Source organism: Alligator mississippiensis, chromosome 1 (genome assembly GCF_030867095.1).
Source record: "Alligator mississippiensis isolate rAllMis1 chromosome 1, rAllMis1, whole genome shotgun sequence".
NCBI classification, from domain to species: Eukaryota; Metazoa; Chordata; order Crocodylia; family Alligatoridae; genus Alligator; species Alligator mississippiensis.
In genome coordinates this window covers 278,927,534-278,946,401 of record NC_081824.1, presented here as the reverse complement: position 1 = coordinate 278,946,401, position 18,868 = coordinate 278,927,534, and the positions used below count along the sequence as shown (strand labels likewise).

General features: G+C 40.0%; 1 protein-coding gene across 3 annotated transcripts in view; it reads left to right on the top strand.

The window, feature by feature from the left end:
* The first annotated feature begins 3,273 nt into the window (after positions 1-3,273).
* NRIP1 (nuclear receptor interacting protein 1) overlaps positions 3,274-18,868 on the top strand; it is a 92,961-nt gene continuing 77,366 nt past the window's right edge. For all 3 annotated transcript variants that reach the window (XM_006262601.4, XM_019476273.2, XM_019476272.2), the window contains exons 1-2: positions 3,274-3,651; positions 10,922-11,013. The gene's annotated coding sequence lies outside the window, so the exon portion shown is untranslated. The remainder of the gene's footprint in view (positions 3,652-10,921; positions 11,014-18,868) is intronic.

Genomic DNA, 18,868 nt, shown 5'->3' with positions numbered 1-18,868 from the left:
GCTCATGTAGAAAAAAAATACTATCCCTTTTTGCATTTGATTTCAGATATGGACTTTCTTTTTGTATCTTGAACTGTATTGTAGATTTGTTTACCATGTATGAAATTTCATTAATCATCAAGGTGATTAAACAGATAGTTATGCAAAAATCAACAGTATCTTCAACTCATTTCAAATATAGTCAAATAGAAAGATCAAATATGTGCTTCAGACACTTAAAAAGATGATGCATTTTGATTTTTGTCTGCATTAGTAATAAGAAGGCATGTTTTGTTTTTTACTTTTGTAATGTGTATGTTAAAATGACTCCAATTTGATCAAATATGAGTTTATACTTCAGAAATATTAAGCTCAGTACAATAACTTTCCAGTAAGTGCTTACAATTCTGGGAATCAATTCAAAAGTAACTTCTATGAATTTATATTTTTTTAAAGAGCAATCCAAAAGTAGTCTGATTTGAAGCTGTCAAAAGCAGTTTTGAACTCAGAAGTGAATTAACACAATGAAAAGTCCCTGAAGCAAATATTGAAAAACTACCCTGGTTGCTGGTAAGAAAACAATGATTTTACATTATCCATATGTGATGGATAGAAATGTCCTTTATCTGTGCCGGGGCATTGATCACACATTTAACTTTGGTTGAAAACCTTCTACATGAAAAACCAAAAAATAACTGCCAACAGTATGATACAATCAGGTGGACTGATTTAAAAAAAAAAAGTTGAAGTGTGGGCTAGATTCTTACAGTAAATACTAATTCTTCCACCCTACTTGTGTGAATTTGTATCTAACTTGGTAAATAGTGCCATTTCAACTGTCTGATGGAAAGTCTACGTAAGCAAACAGAACACAGCCCTATATAAATATATATTGAATATGGAAAATAAATGGATCAGTCCATAAGTGTCATTATTTGTAACTATTTCTGCTGATTGTACCAAAAATACATTTTCCAAGCTATGTTTCCAAGCTATTCATGTCTTGCTTTTAAACATATGAAATAATTGTTCATATGCACAATCATTCCATGACTTGTCCAAGATTCCTTATTTTGTAGGTCTCTTGTCTGGGCAAGATATTCCCTCAGGTTAAGAATGAAAGAGGTGTATACTACAGACATACTTGATTGAAATAGCTGCTAAATTGCTGCAGTAATGAGAAAATTCCCTTTCCCTGGATAATTCAGCTGCTTCGCATTGAAGCATTTTTCAGATAAAGAAGTTCAGTGAAATTAAAAATTAAAGAGAATTTCTTTCAAATCACATATTGCCAGTTACATACCCCTACTCCCATTGAATTCAGCAGCAAAACTCTTATGCATTTGAATGGAAACATGGTGAGGCCATAAAATCAGTTTTTGCTATAAAATAAGAGACTGGTTTATACACGCATTTGGATGTGCAAATGCTGATGTACATCTGAAAAAAATGTGGTTAAAAAAAAACACATGATGATGATGAAGTTCACCTAAATCTTTCATTGGCTTAGAAAATAGGTCAAGTCATTGCTTGCTAGCTCTCTGCTGGTAGCCAGTGCAGTCTCTCTATTCCAGAGTAGAAGAGATTTTGCTTGATATTGGAACATCAACTTTCATTCATAAGGTCTGTTGATTGCAAAGCTTGGCTTTCAGCAGTTTTTAACTGAAATTCATGTATTATTTGTGTAATTACATTATTGCCTGTGTCTTTTCATTTAAGACTGTACTATAACATACTCACAGCTGTTTTGAACTTTTAAATGTTTTAGTATGCTTTATTTCTAGAATTTTTTAATGCTTTCTTGATGGCCACTTGTTTGTATGCAGTTGCGAATATATATACACACATTTCTCAGTTAATATTTAAGAAAGGATAAAGTAAGCATTACTAACTGTTGCTTAGAATTCAGTTGCTGCATACATAAAGCTCTGTATTTATCAACTCATTTGTTATGTTTGTGGGATGTTTTAATGCAGGCATTGCATCTATGAATGAGATGTGACCAAGCTCGCACAATTTTGTGTATATGCAAAAAAATGCGGCAGCATATCTACAGCCTTCCAACTTTTTTTTTTTTTTGATAGAACGGCATTAAAGTTCTTGTTTTAAGAGAAATCGGGTATTAGATCGCAGTTCCTCAGGACAATTATTAGGTTTTCTTCATATAGGTGGAGATAGCTATTAGTAAAGTAGGGCTGTGATCCTGTTTGGGGCCTCCCTCTGTTACAATGATATTTCCCTCTCATAATCATTATTTAATATTAATTGATATAGGTGTAAATAACATAGCTTTGGTAAGACACTAGGTCTAATTGGGAAGGCACTTCTCTGTGCGCAAATGGGGGAAGCCACAGTGAAGAAGTGTGTGCACATTGGTGAGGAAGCATAAAGCAGCATGTAAGTTTGGGAACTTGAGTAGACAGGAATAAATGTTAAGTCTTTGCATTATCCATAAGAATTAAACTGAAGGCTTTGCTCAGACTAAGCTTGGTGAAGTTAGAACTGGAAGCTGCAAATCCAAGGATATTAACACAAGTTTTGTACCATGGTGGAAATCAGCAGGAATTGGGGAAAGGATGACTGCTTCCCTGCCTCCTTCACTGACTTATGAAAATGTAGCGAGCCCTGCAATATTTTTGCTTTTCTTCACCCCACCAGCTCCTATTGTATGGGTTTATGAGGCGTTTGGCTTTCTCGCTTTAAAAATAAGTTTCTGGCTTTTGTGCTTCATACCAATATGAGCCTTAAAATGAAAACAACAAACAAGCAACCCCTCCCCCCCACCAAAAAATAAAAAAATCAAAGGACAAAGATAAAGAACCTGATATATACAACTCTCCCTGTCTAATTACTTATCTACTTTACTTTGCTTCGTTTCTTTTTCTTCCTTCTACCTACTTTTCTTTCTGTCTCTTTTCTTCTTTCTTTTTTTGTCTTCCTCTTTTTCTCTTTCTTTCCTTCTCTCTCTCTTTTCCTGTTTCTTTCTCTCTCTCTTTTCTTTCCGTTGCCTGTCCGTCTTTCCTTCCTCCTAGCTATCTATCTGCCCTATGAAATCATCTCTCTCATGTCACGATTTTGAAGGCACCCTCTGCCGGGGGGGGGCCGGCCCTGCCGCCCACTCGTAGTCGAGAGAGCCAAAGGCGCCTGCCCCCGCCTGCCTCCCCGGCGCTGCCCGGGGCACCTATCCGCCCCCGTGGTCCCGGGCGGCGCTGGGGGCGGGGCGGGGCGGGGCGGGGCAGGAGGCGAGGGGCGGGGCCGGAGGCGGGGCCAGGGCTGCGGGTGCAGCGGCGGAGGCAGCAGCAGCAGGAGCAGGCAGGCGGGCTGCTCGTGGGCATTGCAGCACAGCTCGGCAGCCGGGGCGCGGAGGCGGCGGCGCGGGGGACGCGCCCAGGCTCGCGAGGCCGGGGGCAGGCTGCGCCCCTTGGAGCGCGGACCTAGCCCTTCCTCCCTCCCCTCGCCCGCAGCTCCTGTTCCTGCTCCGGCCCGGCCTGCGGAGGCTTGGGGCGCCGCTCGCTGCACTAGAACTAATCGCGGGGGAGGTGCGCGGGCGGCGCGGGGCGGGGCGGGGCGGAGCGGGCGATCGTCAGTCAGTCCGTCTGTCTGTCTGCGCGGGGCCGGGCCGGGGCCTCCCGCGGCCGCAGGAGCCGCCGCTGCAGCAGCCGAGCCCGGGCGGTGAGTGCCTACGCCGGGGCCACGCGGGGAGGGAGGGCGGGCGGGGCGAGAGGGCTGCCAAGTTTGCCCTCCCGGCTGGGGCAGGGTCCTTCCCGGAGGCACAGAGATCCCGCCCGCCCGCCCGCCTGCCTGCAGCCCCTCCGGCTCCCCCCGCTGCTGAGCTGGGCTCCCCGCTTCATCCCCTCTCCCCTGCTGTGGGGCTGGGAGACGCGTTCCCTCCTCCCCCCTTCCCCTTCTCCTTTCTCTTCCCAAACGTGCCTTCTCATCACTTTAAGTTCCCCAATGTGCAGCCCCCCCGGGGAGGGGGGCGGCTTCCTTCCCTCTGAAGCAGAAGGTTGGGACTTCAAGACATGCAGAAATCTACAACTCCCAGTTCGGAGACCATACCTCTTATTAGGCTAACTAGGAGATTGCCAAAATATGTATATCTTTTTGTAAGCTTTTGGGCTTGGGTGCCCTTCTGCAGGCTCAGGGTAAATTAAAGATGGTTCAGAGTCCCTGTAGGTAGGAAATAAACTTCATTTTGGCACAGAGGGAGCTGGAGATGGAAAATCAGTCCCTCTGGGTCCATGAGGGTGTCTTGGTGAGTTGTTTGAGAGGCATTTTGGTACCAGAGAATCACAGCGGAGCAGGGTGGGGTGAGGGGGGCATCTAGTGCAACCCCCTGCTCCAAGCAGGACCATCCCCAAGCTGATCAGCCCAGCCAAGGCTTTGTCTAGCTGGGACTTAAAAGCCTCTGAGGATGGAGATGCCACAGTCTTTCTGGGTAACCTGTTCCCATGCTTTACTGCCCTCCTAGTGAGAGAGTTTTTCCTCCTATCTAACCTAAACTTCCCTTGCTGGAACTTGAGACCATTGCTGCTGTCCCCAAAACCCTTCAAGGGTGACTCATCTCCCCCTCCCCCCCCCCCCCCAACCTTTGAGGGCTTATTTTTCTTTGCTCCTGGTAGGAGTTTGAACAGCACAAGCTACAGCCATGTACTTTTGGGGTTGAGGGCAAGTTGGTAGGATTTTTTTAAAAAAAAGGCTTTTGTGAGGACAGACACTTTGCTTTTTTTGTTGGCGGGGGTTACTTTTGAGTCTTTCTTTTTAGTTTAAAGTAACCATGAAAGGCTGGGAGGGCTGGACACATGTTGACAGTCTCTCAGAGCTATGGAGTTGGTGGCTTTAGGAGTGACTCGGTGCAAGGGGGGGGGGGGGGTACGGTTGGCCCATGCTGTTGGTGGGTGGAAGAGTGAGTTGATTGAACAGTATCTTTTTTCTGCCCCCACCCCTTCAGGAGTTGTGCCTGAATTGGTAGATTGTAGTAATGTTTTGAGAGCATATGTCTGCTGGGCGTTGGGTTGGGACCTCCCAGGCCACTTGGAATTGAACCGAGTCATGACAGGGGACGTTTTCAGATAAGGGATGGAGTTTGTTTATAAAAAGAGCAATCTAATCTACTAAATTTCTTGTGAGGAAAAAATAGCCTCCCTTCTGAAATGAGGCCATCTGCGCTCGCTTCCTAGTGGGTGGTACCAAGCCTGTGTCTTCATTGTTCAATTCTGAATTGCTGTTTATGGGACTTGGCACTGGAGTGCCATGTGCACACGCACACCTTCCCCCAGAGGACAAACAAAAGTTTTCTGATGTGAGAATGGCCTGCTTCTGTGGCATGTGAGAATCATCATATGGTTTTATGGCATCTGAGGAAGGGTTTCTGCAAGGGGAACAGGAATTGACCTGTCATGGTGAGCTCTCATATAGCGCACCTAAAATTTAGTACAGATATGGGTTTTCTGCTGCTGGCGCAATTTCTTTGCTCTTAAACTTCTGGTGGAGGAATCTTACTCTTTTAACCTGTCCCCATTCCCTTATGAGCGGGAACAAATACTGACTTTGAAGCAGTAGAACCAGTGGATGATGCATTTAGTATTACATATGTATGTGCAAAGGTTGTACAAGGGATTAGTGATTGTGCATTAGAAGGTGAATGGGCACCTGTCCTTCTTTTGGACTGGCCAGTTCTCCTGGATTGTTATCTGTTGGAGGTGAGATCACCTCACTTGGTCTCTTTAGATCACGAATGTGTTGAATATCAAGGGCTGTCAAATGTCCAGTGTAACCAAACTGGATAATTGTACTCCTAATGCTAAGGATGACTTGTACCTGTAGTAGGTAAATAGATTTTCAGATGAAAATGAAGTTTCTTTTTCTAGTTGCCAGGTGCTCCTTAAAAAAAAAAAAAAAAAAAATAAAGGCAGAAGTTGAAGAATAAGAGGTTTGGGGTTATTATGATAATAAAAACCATACTGTTTGAAGAAGCAGAAATGTTTTCATATGGTAAACTTCAGTGGCTGATTTGAATGTTAAATATACCACCTGCGGTATTTGTCAGCTGTTTTTTCTCTTGAATCTGTCATTCTGTACAAGACACCAAGAGGAAAAAAATGATAAAAAAGCAATGGTTCACTAAAGGTTGTCACAGAGTTCAAACCTGAGTGAACTGCAGTGCTGATCTTACTTGCTTGTAGTTTTTGCTTCATCTGAGCTTTGTTAAAAAAGACACAGGCCTGCTTGGTTATGGCTTATCACACTGCCCTTCCAGGGGGAATTCTTCTTCCTTATTTGTAAGTAGGTAATATAGCTAATTTAACCCCCCCCCTCCTTTTTATGCATTTACATTAAATAATACCAATAGAACAGTGAAAATTGGAGTGCTATTAATCCTATCTGTGACTGAGTGGGATGTGCCTGTATCAAATTATGAACTCCTCTTTGTATTATGCTTTGAATACCTGTCTAAACTTGCCCAAGGCAAGCCCATAGAATTGCATTCCAGACAGCTGCCTTGTCTGGCAAAGGGGCTTAATACCTCATTGTAGGGCCAGTAAGGTAAAACCTTAAACTGCACTCTGGAGCTATCAAACTCAAATGTCTCATAGGGTGAAACCAGCTGAGATTCAGGGATTATGAATGTTTGTTTAGTTTTCTATAAAGGAGTCTGAGGACAGGGGGGAGCAACTAGGAAGGGTGCTGGAATGGTCAAGCTGAGCATATGGCCAGGAGATGGACAATGTGCTTGGCAGCAGGTTCTTACCATTGCTGTTTCTAAGAATGGCTTGTATAAAAGAAAGCAATGGAAAAACTGCCCAGTCAATGCTGACAAATGCCAGACTCTTAGAAGGAGTACAATCAAATTAGGGGAGGGTGAAACTCAGGACTTCTGTGGATTTCAAAAACCTTCAGTGCTTTTATCAGTAAAATCATGGTGTGTAGGAAATTCTTACCCCAAGCCTGTATTCCTTGCTTTCCTGTCATATTGTTCCCAAAAGAATTAGAAGTCCAGAGAGTCTACAGACTAGGTAAAGCACTAGAAGAAGTATGTACGTGACCAGAGACATGGAAGATCTGGAACTGTAGGGTTAAGGTCTAGGGTGGTTGGTGCGAGGTGTCATATCTGGAGGAAGTGCTGAGTTGAGAGGTTTGTTTTTTCTGGGATCTGCCTTCTAAATCAAACTTGGATACATTGACTAGAGTCAATCCTAGAACGTGTAGGCTCGGAAGTCAGTTGCAACAGACTGGTTATAGTCAAGAAGAGTATTATGTTAAGTTTTAACAGCTTCCAGTTAGTAATGTTTTGGAATGTTGTGGGCCAGTATCTGAATATAAATTAATTTATTACTGGTGGATATATGAGGTTTAATGGAGAATGATAGGCAAACAAGGATTACCTGCACCTGTTACTCAGGGTATTGATAGAATATAGGATTTAAAGAGGAGGAGAAGGCAAGCCTACAGTATAAACTCGAAAGAGTGATGTAAGGGATGGACTTACACCAAGAAAATCCCCCTCCTGCCCCCCTTCCCCCCCCCCCCCAAATTAAAAGCTAGAATGTACACTGCTTAATACTGCTGCTAATCTGTTCCGGTTACCAATGGAAACAGAATTAAGTTTCTAAAAAGTATTGTAATGTGTATGTAACAGGGAGAAGATGGTTTATGAATATGTGCATTTCCCTTACTCTTTGATGCTGTCAAAGTGTTTTTGATATTTGTGTTTGACAATGAAATACTTCATTGAAATCCAGCAATATTTGATGAAAATATCTTCAGATTGGCATTCAGTTTCCCTGGAAATAGTCCTTTCTTGCGTTCTTGTTTGAAGGAAGATCTCGTGCTGTAAGAAGGCACTGACAGGAATCTAAAGGGCAGTGCAATTCTCTTGATAAAGGTGAATGTTTGTATTATAACAGTCTGGGCTGGTTAATTGAAAGCCTCATAGAAATGTGGACAAAACGTATCTACTGTCTGGATTTCAGAAAGTTTAAGTGCATGTTATTTACTTTGTTTTCTGTTGCCATTTATTTGGCTTGATGTTTTTACAAAAGCATAATATACGCTATTTTTTTCTGAGTTGACCTATTTACAGAAAAAGGTTTCTTCATTCTCACCTTAGGTGAAGAAAACTAGTGATGTCTTCCCCTGTATAGGAATGTAAATTGTTTTTGAAAATGTTGTTAAGCGGTATGATTTTATTACTAAAACTTTTGAGAGAGGCTTACATTTTTTGTATAGCATCTTTCTTTACAAAAGAAGAAAAAAGGAAAGTTCTGTTCTAGAGACATCAGAAGAAAGCTAGAGAAGTAGCAGCCTGTTTGAAAGAGAACCTGTTCTCTGGGAATCGGCTTCAGAGGAGCTGGTTGCTAAAAATAAGTAAATAAATTAATATAAATAAAACTTTGTATTTCTCACATAGAAAGATTGTGGTTCTTCCTGCTTGAATACTTACTTAAGGAGAAAAGGAATGATTTTGGGAATAAAGGAGATCTGCTTATAAAATGCATTTTCATAACTAGTTTGCAATAATTTTTTAAACAAATATGGGAAGGTTTTGGATTTTGAATTGACTCAAAACTGTGGCTCACAGGAAGCACACACACAACTTCTAGTTTCTTTCGACATCTGATTGATACTATGGCTCTCTGATGCTATTTGTGTTTTTTGAGATGAACGTTAGGGTTTGTGGCTACTTACTTTTTCTCTTCTGATTAAAATTTTGAAGTTCTGGAAATTGAAACAATCACATTCAAGTGAATAAGCAGGCTCTGTTTCAGAGAAAGAAATCCATTATCTTTTTTTATCCCAAGAACTTGTCCTATTCAGATTGGTCATGGTACCATACAGTATTTATTTACTTTTAAGTTTCCATCATATCCAACACATTCAGCTCAGTAGTCTTAGAGAAACTACAGTTTTGTTTTGTTTTTTCTATATGGCATTCTATATTCTAAAGCAAATGGTTCTGGAATTAAGGACAACTTCTTCTTTCCTTCTCCCTCCCATCTCGTCTCCCCGCTCCCCCCCCCCCCCCCCCGAATATAAAATGTTTTTTTAAGTAGTTCCACAAATTTGTTTCCAGAAAAAGCAAAACTTTTTTTACATTTGCTCTTGCACTTTCCATTGTCACAACCCTGCTTCCCACCACCCCAATCATTTAAAGTTGGATCAAGGAAATTCTGCCTGGATAGTATTATGCTATGGTTGAGAACAATTTTTTTTTTTGTTTGGTTGGGGTTTTTTGCTTTTGTTTTTTGTAAAGCTTGCTTCTCTTGGTACTTCTTGTTTTAGATATGTGGTAAACTTATAATGAAAAGATGTTAACATTTGAAAAGAAGGCATTCCACAAACTTATAGTAGGGAGGAAAAAAAGATTACTGAAGGAAACCTAGAAGATGATTGTATTTTTCAAAAAGTAGATTTCTGCTTCCCTTCCTCCTACCTGCTCTCTTTACTTGTGGATCAAGTCTGATCTTGAATAAAACTTGTAATGTTTTGTTAAAGTTAAGTTCTTCATCAGGGCAACTTGATCTGTAAGTGAAATTGAAGGAAAACGATCTCAGAACCTGTTCTTCACTAGGTTATGCCATTTGAAGCTACATTTACTTTGACCAGGGTGATATAACCTAATCTTTCTCTTTCTTATTAAAGGGAGTGAAAACTTGGTACTGTTCAGTGAAGCCAGATCATATTTTTCCTCCTCATTTTGAGAAATACTTAGGAGAATAATTTAAAATTGTCTTTTATACATTATTTAAGGATATTTGCCTGCTTCTTTGTCAAGGTTTCATCTGAATAGTCCTAGTGGACTCATTGTTTCTAGATTCTTGAGTCGTGACAGTGGTCCAGAGTGCATTCCACTATCTGTTTCTGGCCTAGAGGCTGTGACAACTCTTCTTTTAGACCCTGAACTTTTCAACAGACTTTTGCATCTTTCTCCTTCTCGGTTAGATAGTGCATTGCAGCAGTCCTAAGAACTAGAAGTTCGTATGAAAACTTTCTTTTAGCCAAGCATTTCTGCAGAAGTGAGAACTGCTACAGGCGTAGGACGTGCTTCAGTCTTTCTGTTGGCTGATGCTGGTGACAATATTTTAAAATCCTCAGATGTGGTTATCTGAAAGCAGTAGTTAATGTTAATTAAAACATGAAAGGAACTTTTCCCATTCTCCTCCATGCCAGGAATGGGGAATGCTTTTCAGCCAGGCACAGCTGAGGAGGAAATTCCTCTACTCTCTTCTTACTTTAACCCCTAATTAGAGCATACTTTTCACTTTTTACTCATTGGGAAGCTGAGATCAGCTGAGGCACTCCTTGCTGCATATTTCTGCCATATGGTGGTGGGGGTATCATCATGATGGATAATGATGATGTTTTAAATATGCAGTATGCCTGCCCATTAACTTAGCTTTTAAACAAACAGATTGCCTGAAACCAAAATTGGTATGCTAGCTTTTTCTCTCTTCTCCCCAACCTCTGGAGTTCTTGAAACATAGGGTGCTACATATATCATTTAAAAGGTTTTGCTATGGCTTGATCTTTCTGTTGTTGCTATATTAATTTTAATAAGAGCCTTTTAAAAAAGCATGACATAGATGTGAAACTTATATGTTAAGTAGTAATCATTATGCAGTAGGAGGAATTTTATGTCTACTCTTTAAACCTTTCCCCACCAGCTTTTTTTTTTTTAATCTTGTTGTATGAGAGTACAACACTGTACATAGTTGTTGTAATTTTGATTTTAAACAGTCTGTCTAGCTGGACAATAAATTAGTCTGTATTCAATGTCTTAATCTCTTTCTTTCAAAGTTATGTTTATTGTCTTGACCTAGATGGTACATTATTTGTCAGTTTTAACATTCAAAATGAAACCTAACTTCCTATTTATAAACAGGGAAGTGAGCATTTGGAGAGACTGTTATGCAGATATTCATAGGTGGCTGTTCTTTTACAGATCAAGCATGGAATTGTTTAGGAAAACTAATGCATCCTTGGATTCCTGAAAACTCCTGAAGAAAAGGCTTTCCAGATGGGACCACTCTCAAGGTAAATACTTTGTTTAGATGAACTATCTGGACAATGCCTGTCTTTCCTTTCTTTTTTTTTTTTTTTTTTTGTAGTAGTAAGGTTTGTTGCACAACCTGCTATCCTAAACCTTTAGTCTTGGAATTATTTGGTTCATTTTAGGATGATCATTTTAAAATTTAAAATCCAACCAAAGCAAGAAATGGAGAAAAGGGTTTAAATCTTTGTGTCAGAAAGCATGAATTTTGGGTAACAGTGATCTCTGAAGTTGTCCTGTTGTACTTAATTTTGATTAAGGGGTGGCATGGATGGAGTAAAATGATTGTTGAGGCTATTCCGGACTCAGATCCAAAATTTATTAAACACTTAAGTAATACCAAAGCAAAAATCTAAACGGTTTACAAAGGTATCCTTACATAGGCCTTCCAAACAATGCGATGACTTAGCTGGCCAGTCATTGACATGGCACTGGGGATCGTAGTTACAGCAGCTGGGTGTTGCTTGCTTCTCGGGCTTCCCAAGTATTAAGCTTCTCTGGCTATTTATATGTTCTTACAGGTTGTGTGTTTTTTGTGGGGGGTTGGTTTGTTTTTTTTTTTCTTTCATGATTGACAAGCTTCAACACGATATCACAGGCTCCTACCAATCACCCCTTCATAGTAACTATCCCTGTTACTTCATTATTCACAGTCTCTCTCAACTTTCTTATTGCTGGGTATATCATTCCTTATTGCCAAGTAGGTCATCTCAGTAGGTCATTTAAGTAGGTCAACTAAATAGGTCACCCCCTCAAGCTGCTATATGCTTCCCCCATATCCAGCTAATGGCATCAGTTATGTCAAGTCTTCAAAATGGTATTGGTTATGTCAAGGCCTACACTGTAACACTTGTTTGGTGTGGTTATTCCTGAATAGAGAAGGACCTTGTTTTGATGCAGTGTAGAAGTGCAAGAAGAAAGAAAATATAAATGTAGAAGTTTAAAGGCATCACCTTTAGAAAAGCAGCCCAAACCAAACCTGTGAGCATTTGAAAATGTGTCTGATATCAGTACGGCTACTGGATACCACGTTACAAGGGTTTGCACACATTGGGTAAAACTTCCAATTTGGTTGGATCTGCTAGTTTTGTCCTCATTTCCCAAATTCTCTTGCCTTTTGGTTTTTGAAGATCATCCCCCCAGATGTTGTCTGTTGATTTGTTGCTTTCAGTCATGCAGAGACAACAATTTAAGGTTGTAGGTAACTACTCTCTTAAAGTCCAGTCCCCCTGCACTCAGTGGGACTTGGCATGAATAAGTATTAGAGGCTTAAGGTAAACAGAACAACATCCTTGATGTGGATGTACCCAGCAAAGGGAACAAGAGAAGAGTGCCTACATTATAGTCTGTGATGCTAGAGACACTTGCTTCTGACTATACAGAAGAGCTTAGAGAATCATTTTGGGTGCACTGCAGTATTTCTTACTAATCTTAGCAATCAAGATTAAGGCAAAGTTATTTATATGGGGTTTTTTTTTTTGCTGATATCAAAAGGGATCAGGTTATAAAAATTACAATTAAAATTCATGGGTTTAATTGGCCATTTTAAACTTTTGAATTGAATTACTGTGGTCAGTAGCAGATGGTAGTTCTGTTCCTTATCCAGTGTTGTGCTTAATAGAACAGTGGCTTTTGTGGAAACAAGCAGTTTAAGGTGTAACCAGTCTTTGTGATGTGATACTAGTTGTTTAAGGTTTTTGTTTGGAGATCTGTACTTACCTGTTTTTATGAGGGGTGTGTGTATACGCATACGTATACATACATACGTGCGTGTGTATGTATATATAAAAATACCATGTATATGAGATTAATTGCATACATATATAAAATCTCACATAAACACACACTAGATAGACAGACAGATATAAAATATGTATAAAATCTCACATTATACACATATATGTGGAGAGAGAGAGGATATTATGAGGTATAATATCTATCTATGTAAATGGGGAGCTGTATTTCCTGGCTGATGCCTGGCAGCGTGAAATATAAACAAACATCCTGCATAAAGTATCTTAGCTTGTCAAAAAAGCTAGCTATGTTATAAACTTAAGAAAATACCTTTACTTGTATAAAATGGATATTTTAAATTGTTTTTTCTCTGCCCCTCCAGCACAACACAGAGTAGGTCATCCAAGTACTGTTTTTGTAGCACAAACACTCTGGCTTATGCTTTATAAGTATTCATTTACTATGCCTGTCTTTCTCCCTTAAATTTGTATTGCATGCCATTCATACCAGTTGCATTTCATTGCATTTCATTCTGCGCTTCACCTTGTGTTAGAAGGTGTTTTGTCATTTTTGTTTTTGTCATTGGAATTGGAATTTTTAAGTCTAGACTCTTTCCATAAAGTTCTTGCTTTGTAAATGTAACTATTTGCAAGTTAAAAAAGGAGTCTCCAGGATTCAGTTAAAGTTGTTAATCTTGTCATTGAGCTTATAGTTTCTTTAAGTCTAACACTTCTACACAAATCTTCCCAAAGATTAAAAAAACTGAAGTACTTCTTGAATCATAGATGAAATCCAGGAAATTGCAGAAATCATGATTACACTTTGAGCAGTACTGAGTATTTACTTTCAGGGGGGGATTTTAAGCCAAACATTTGCATCTTTTGACTTCTGAAGTAAAAATAAATTTGGGTATGATAGGGAGAAAATATGCTTCTACATAGATTTATCCCTTTCAGCAAGAATTCCCATATGATGTTAGAGAAGGGAACCATGTTGCTATTTGTGAGGGTGTACAAGACAGATCCCAGCTAAATGGAATGGAGATTTCTACATGGCTCTAATATGGAAAGGGGGATTATAAAGCTGATAAGTTTGAGAACACTGTAATACAAGTGAAGTGTTTGAAGCCAGTTTCCACCACTTGGTGCAAGTAGTGTCTTAAAATGCAAGAAGCCCAGCTGATGTCTTTGAGGCTACTGAAAGTGAGCAAGGATGTCAGAAGTTGGCCCTCATTGGGGAAAAACTGACCTTGTTATATAAAAAGGACCATGTTCTAGGTTTCACAGTATTATGCGTAGCATAATACTGACTAATGGTATACGTGTGTATCTTTATTTAACAAAGAATGTTTTCTCGAAGCCTGAGGGAGGATGTGACGTTTGAAGAAAAGAGTGAATATTTCACTTGTTTGGAAAAAAAACAAAAAAACAGCCTTTTTTCTTGTTTGGTGTATACCGTATATAACAGAAGTGAAAGAGAATATTTTACTGGGAAGACTGGCTTGTGGTTTTAGTTAATAATGGTGTCCTGTAGGAAGTATCGCTCATGATATTGCCATTTTGCCAGCCAAATGAATTCAGTTGTGGGATGTCTGTAATCTGTGGGTTCAAAAAATGGCCCTCATGCTTTCTGTGGCTTGGCATTTAATATTTTACAGCAGAGTTTTTAGTTTAACATATTTGAACTTGTACTAGATAGGGTTAATAGGCTAGAACAAAAGGTCAAAGCATAAGGCATTAGGCTTAATTAAGGGAGAGCAGGAGTGGCAGGAGTATGTGACAGTTAAATGGGTTTCCCACAGACTAATGTCGGTTACAGTGCAACCATGCCTCAACTTAAGTGGGTTATTTTGTGCAAAGGGCAACAGTGATTAGCAGTTTGACATGCCAGACATTTCTAGCCAATCCCATCTGTTTTAGAGGTTAAAAAAGCACACCTTTATGAGCTGATGGATTGATTTGTGTGCCCGTCTGGTAGAGATTAGAAGTCCAAGGCCAGTGCAGTAAATGTCAGTTAAAGAATATTGTACTTCTTGCTTGTTCTTTGTTTTAACTGTCAGCTGTTTTGTGATGGGGATAACGGCAATGAAGTTGACAATAGAATAAGAAAAACACTGCAGAGATTCTGAAGCAGGTGTTTTGAACTGAAATGAGTTGGGGCTTTGTAAATTTCTTTCAGTTTTATTTTAAATCCTGAGCTATAATTCTTGCTCAATGTGTAAATCTTTACTAGAGAAGGAAATATCTTTGTCATAAAGTTACCTTAAGTCGCTACCTGTGAAGAATGGTATTATAACCATCACTTTTTAATGTATTTGTCCAGCAGTTCCTTGTCTCAGTAATAATTTGTGGTTGAAAGATTTAAGTTGGATGTAAAGAGTTTCACACTGTTTAAAAATGTCTTTTTCTTCGCACTTGGTTTGGTAATACTTTCTATGCCAGGGTACTTGTGTGCATATATGTTTGTTTGTTTTTTCTATGTTTTTCCTTTGCATTATGTGCTCTTAGATTTGGTTTTCCTCCTGTGTCATAAGGCAACTAAAATAAAATGAGTGGTGTAATAATAATAAGTCTGACTACATTTCTTGCCATCTTATGACTTTGTAAAGTCAGGAAGGTAGCATTACTATTAATATAAGACTATTAATAAATTGTTGATGCAATAAAAGTGTTTCTGATTAATGTTCAGAGTTCATACATAGTTGAGGGTGGTTATCCTATTTTGAAGTCAAGCAGAGGTCAGACTATGTTGTAAGGTATGATTTCAGCCCACATGATCTGTGATAACTTCAAAGCCAATGAAAAGCTTACTTTATAAAAATAAGCATTGCACATTAAACTGTTGGCTATGAATGTCCCTCACAGTAACATGCTGTAAATTTCTTTATTTCTTAAAGTAAAATGGTCCAAAGAAATGTCTTCTTACGTTTTACAAAGACTGTTCCGACTTAGTAAAAGAACACTTAAAAACATATTGAAGGTATTTGCCTGGTCCCGTTCCCTCAATTCAAATTTTGATATTTGTATGTAAACGAGGTTGGAAAACTAGACTACGTTAAGTAGTGGTTGTCACCTTGGCTGTAATATTCCTACATCATGTATTAAAATAATTTACTAAAATTTCTTGATTTTGGCACAGTCATGTAATTTTCTTACTGTCACACCGTGGAAGAATTTAAAACTCTAGAGATTTGATATTGGTACTTGGAAAACAGCTTCTTGCATGTCTCTGGTGCAGCATTTACAGCTGATTTGTAAAGTGATTTACTGATTGTCATTTTATGATTTACGGCATCCTGCAAAGGAGGTTGTTTTCATCTTAATTGACTTTGCTATTGTCCCCTTAGTTTGCCTTTTGTTCTTGAGAGATGGTCTTTTTCTTTACTTCTGCTTGAAAAGAATGGACATATTTTCACTGTCCTTTAGGAGGAGCAAGACCACATCAGTATCTTGCAGCTTATTTAGTAATGTGGAGCTGAAATGGTTATTTGCAGCCTTATGTTCTCTATGGACTAATATTCATTGAAATGATTTGGATCTAATACATATTTACATGAAAAAACATCTTGCCCTTCTCTGTGGGGAGAGAAGGTGAACAAGCATAAATTTTATAATACTCATTGCTTCTCTTGCACTAAATCATTCTTAAATTGCAGGAGGTTGTTGGCTTGAGAGTTGTGTAAAAGTGCTTGGCTAGTAAACTAAGGGTGCAGGGAGATTTATCTAATTTAATACTAAAAAACTGTTGTCATCTGCAGTGGTTTGATACGTGGTTGCTTTATAACCAAAGGCTATACCTGAGATTTAAAACTTTATGAACAAAAGAATATAAATATGTTTATTACAAATCAAAATAATTCTGGCATTGTTGAATACTGTATTCTCATTTGTGCTGTATTTTATGCTAATTCCATTGCTACTGATGACACTTGAAGCAGTAGTCAGTATTCAGATAATGGGATGGATATTGTCTGTCTTCTGCTGGGGCTTATTAGCATGTACACTACAGGCACATCCCCATGAGTGGGAATGTGCATTTCCCAGGGAAAACTAGCAGTGGCATACATTTGTGTTGTTGCTAGTTGTCCCTGGGGCATGCCCCTGCACATGCGCTCTGGTGTGCAGCAAGTTGCCCTGGAAGGGGTAGGGAAGGCTTGGGCCAGCACCTGGGATGGTCCCAGCAGCCTTACCTGGGGCCCTCCTGGGACTCCAGCAGTGGCAGTCCAGGGCTGCAGAGCCTGGCCAGCATCCAGAGTGTGGCTCTGACTGGCCAGGATCTGGTTTCAGACAGTGCATGCTGCAACCACATACGCTGCCTTTTTTCTGGCACACTTTTTTTTACACCAGGATCTCCCAGTGCAAATTAGCAGTGCAGGAAAAGCCTGCATGTGTGGCACGACAGATGTGCAGTCTGCAGAGCTTCAGACCCATGCATACTCATCTGGACATGTCCTACCAGGTTTTAAGAATGGTCCCTGTTGAAATCATTTCTGATTCAGTGAAAACACTTTCTGCTTGTATACAGTTAATGAATGTAGGGTATTTGTTGTTCTAGGTATAGCCTAAATTATATGATTCTTCATTTTTGTCTAATTAGACTTGCTTATTGAGGTTAGATACCATTATATGGGAAGTTTTTGCCTTTTGTGTCACAAGGCATGAACCCTTGCCTTGTAGAAATCAATGGAAGTTTTTAGAGGTGTATATATCAGTTCATATCAGATCAGCCCGCAGCTCCATTCTGCACCACCCTGGCTGGGCAGTGCCACACACCCCCCCCCGGCCAGAAAAACACTGGTGCAGGCCCTAGCCCCAAACCTGCAGCAGGCAGCCTGCCCTTGCCCCGTGCACAAATCCAAGGGGATATGTTCCCCATGCCTACCCTGGGGTGTGCGCAGTGGCGGGGAGCGTGCCCCCCACCCTCCTCACCCCTTGCCCTCTCCCCGGACAAGCCGCTGGTGGCTCTGTCCCATGCCCCAGCCCCACTCCCCTCTCTCACTATGGGAGCCTCGATCTGCCCACACCCCTTCCCCCCCACGCCTCTTCCCCTCCACAGACTTACCAGCCTGACACTGCTTTCCAAGTTGCCAGGCTGCATATCAGCTTGCTATTGACTGATATGGCTGGTTAATAATCAGCCATTGGTATTGGCCAAAAAAAAAAATCTTTATCAGTGCACCCCTAGAAGTTTTGCCAGTGTTTTCCATGGGCCCAGGATTTTACTCCCTGTTAGCCTGATCTATGAATGGTAATGGCATACAGTTAAGATGGTAGCTTTTCTATTGCCTAAGCTACTAATAAACTGGAGCACAGCATTCCTGTTTCAAAGCTCTGAATGTGGCAGCATGCTGTCAGTAGCAGTTAGCGTGTTTGTCCATTTGCTTTTATCATCCCCTTCTCCCAGTCTATACTGTGTTCTCAATTAGAGTGATATAAAACAGTTGCATACTGATCACATTGGTCATTAGATACTAAAAGTAATTCTGGTTGTCCTCTAATTGTGGATGGTCTTCAAAGAAGGAAAAGATGGTGCTAATTTGGTATGTGTTTAAAAAAGGTTTGTGTTTTACATGTGAGGAAAAGGCAGGTGTTTATTGGTATCCATGCCCTTAGTTCCTGGGGAGAAGAGGTTGCCACACCTTTTTTGGGTGAACTGTCCCTCTGTATCTTTCTTTATTGTGACCTTGCAGTCATTGACTTCAGTCTGGAACAATTTCAAAGTCATGTAAATGAATGTAATTAAGGTATTGCTTATCATCTTGCAGAGTTCAGAGGGAAGCTTATTGGCTAGAAAGGTTTGTTTACTTAATATAGAAGGTCAGGATAAGGTTAAATTTTATTACTTAAAATGGTTTGGTAATGTTTTTATTTAACAGCTAAAGAAAGTAATGCTTGAAAAAGCAAATAATAGTTTTATTTGACCTCAGTGTGTTTGCTGTAGCTTGCATTTTTGAAGAAATGGATCTCCATTCCCCACTGTTTATTCTCATTTCCCATCCTAGAAAGGGCTTCATCATAAAGCTAGTACCTCTCAGTGCTGAAGTAAGCCTAAAACCAGTCAGCAATAATTGATATCTGTAGTCTAGTCCATCCACTTCCATTCTTG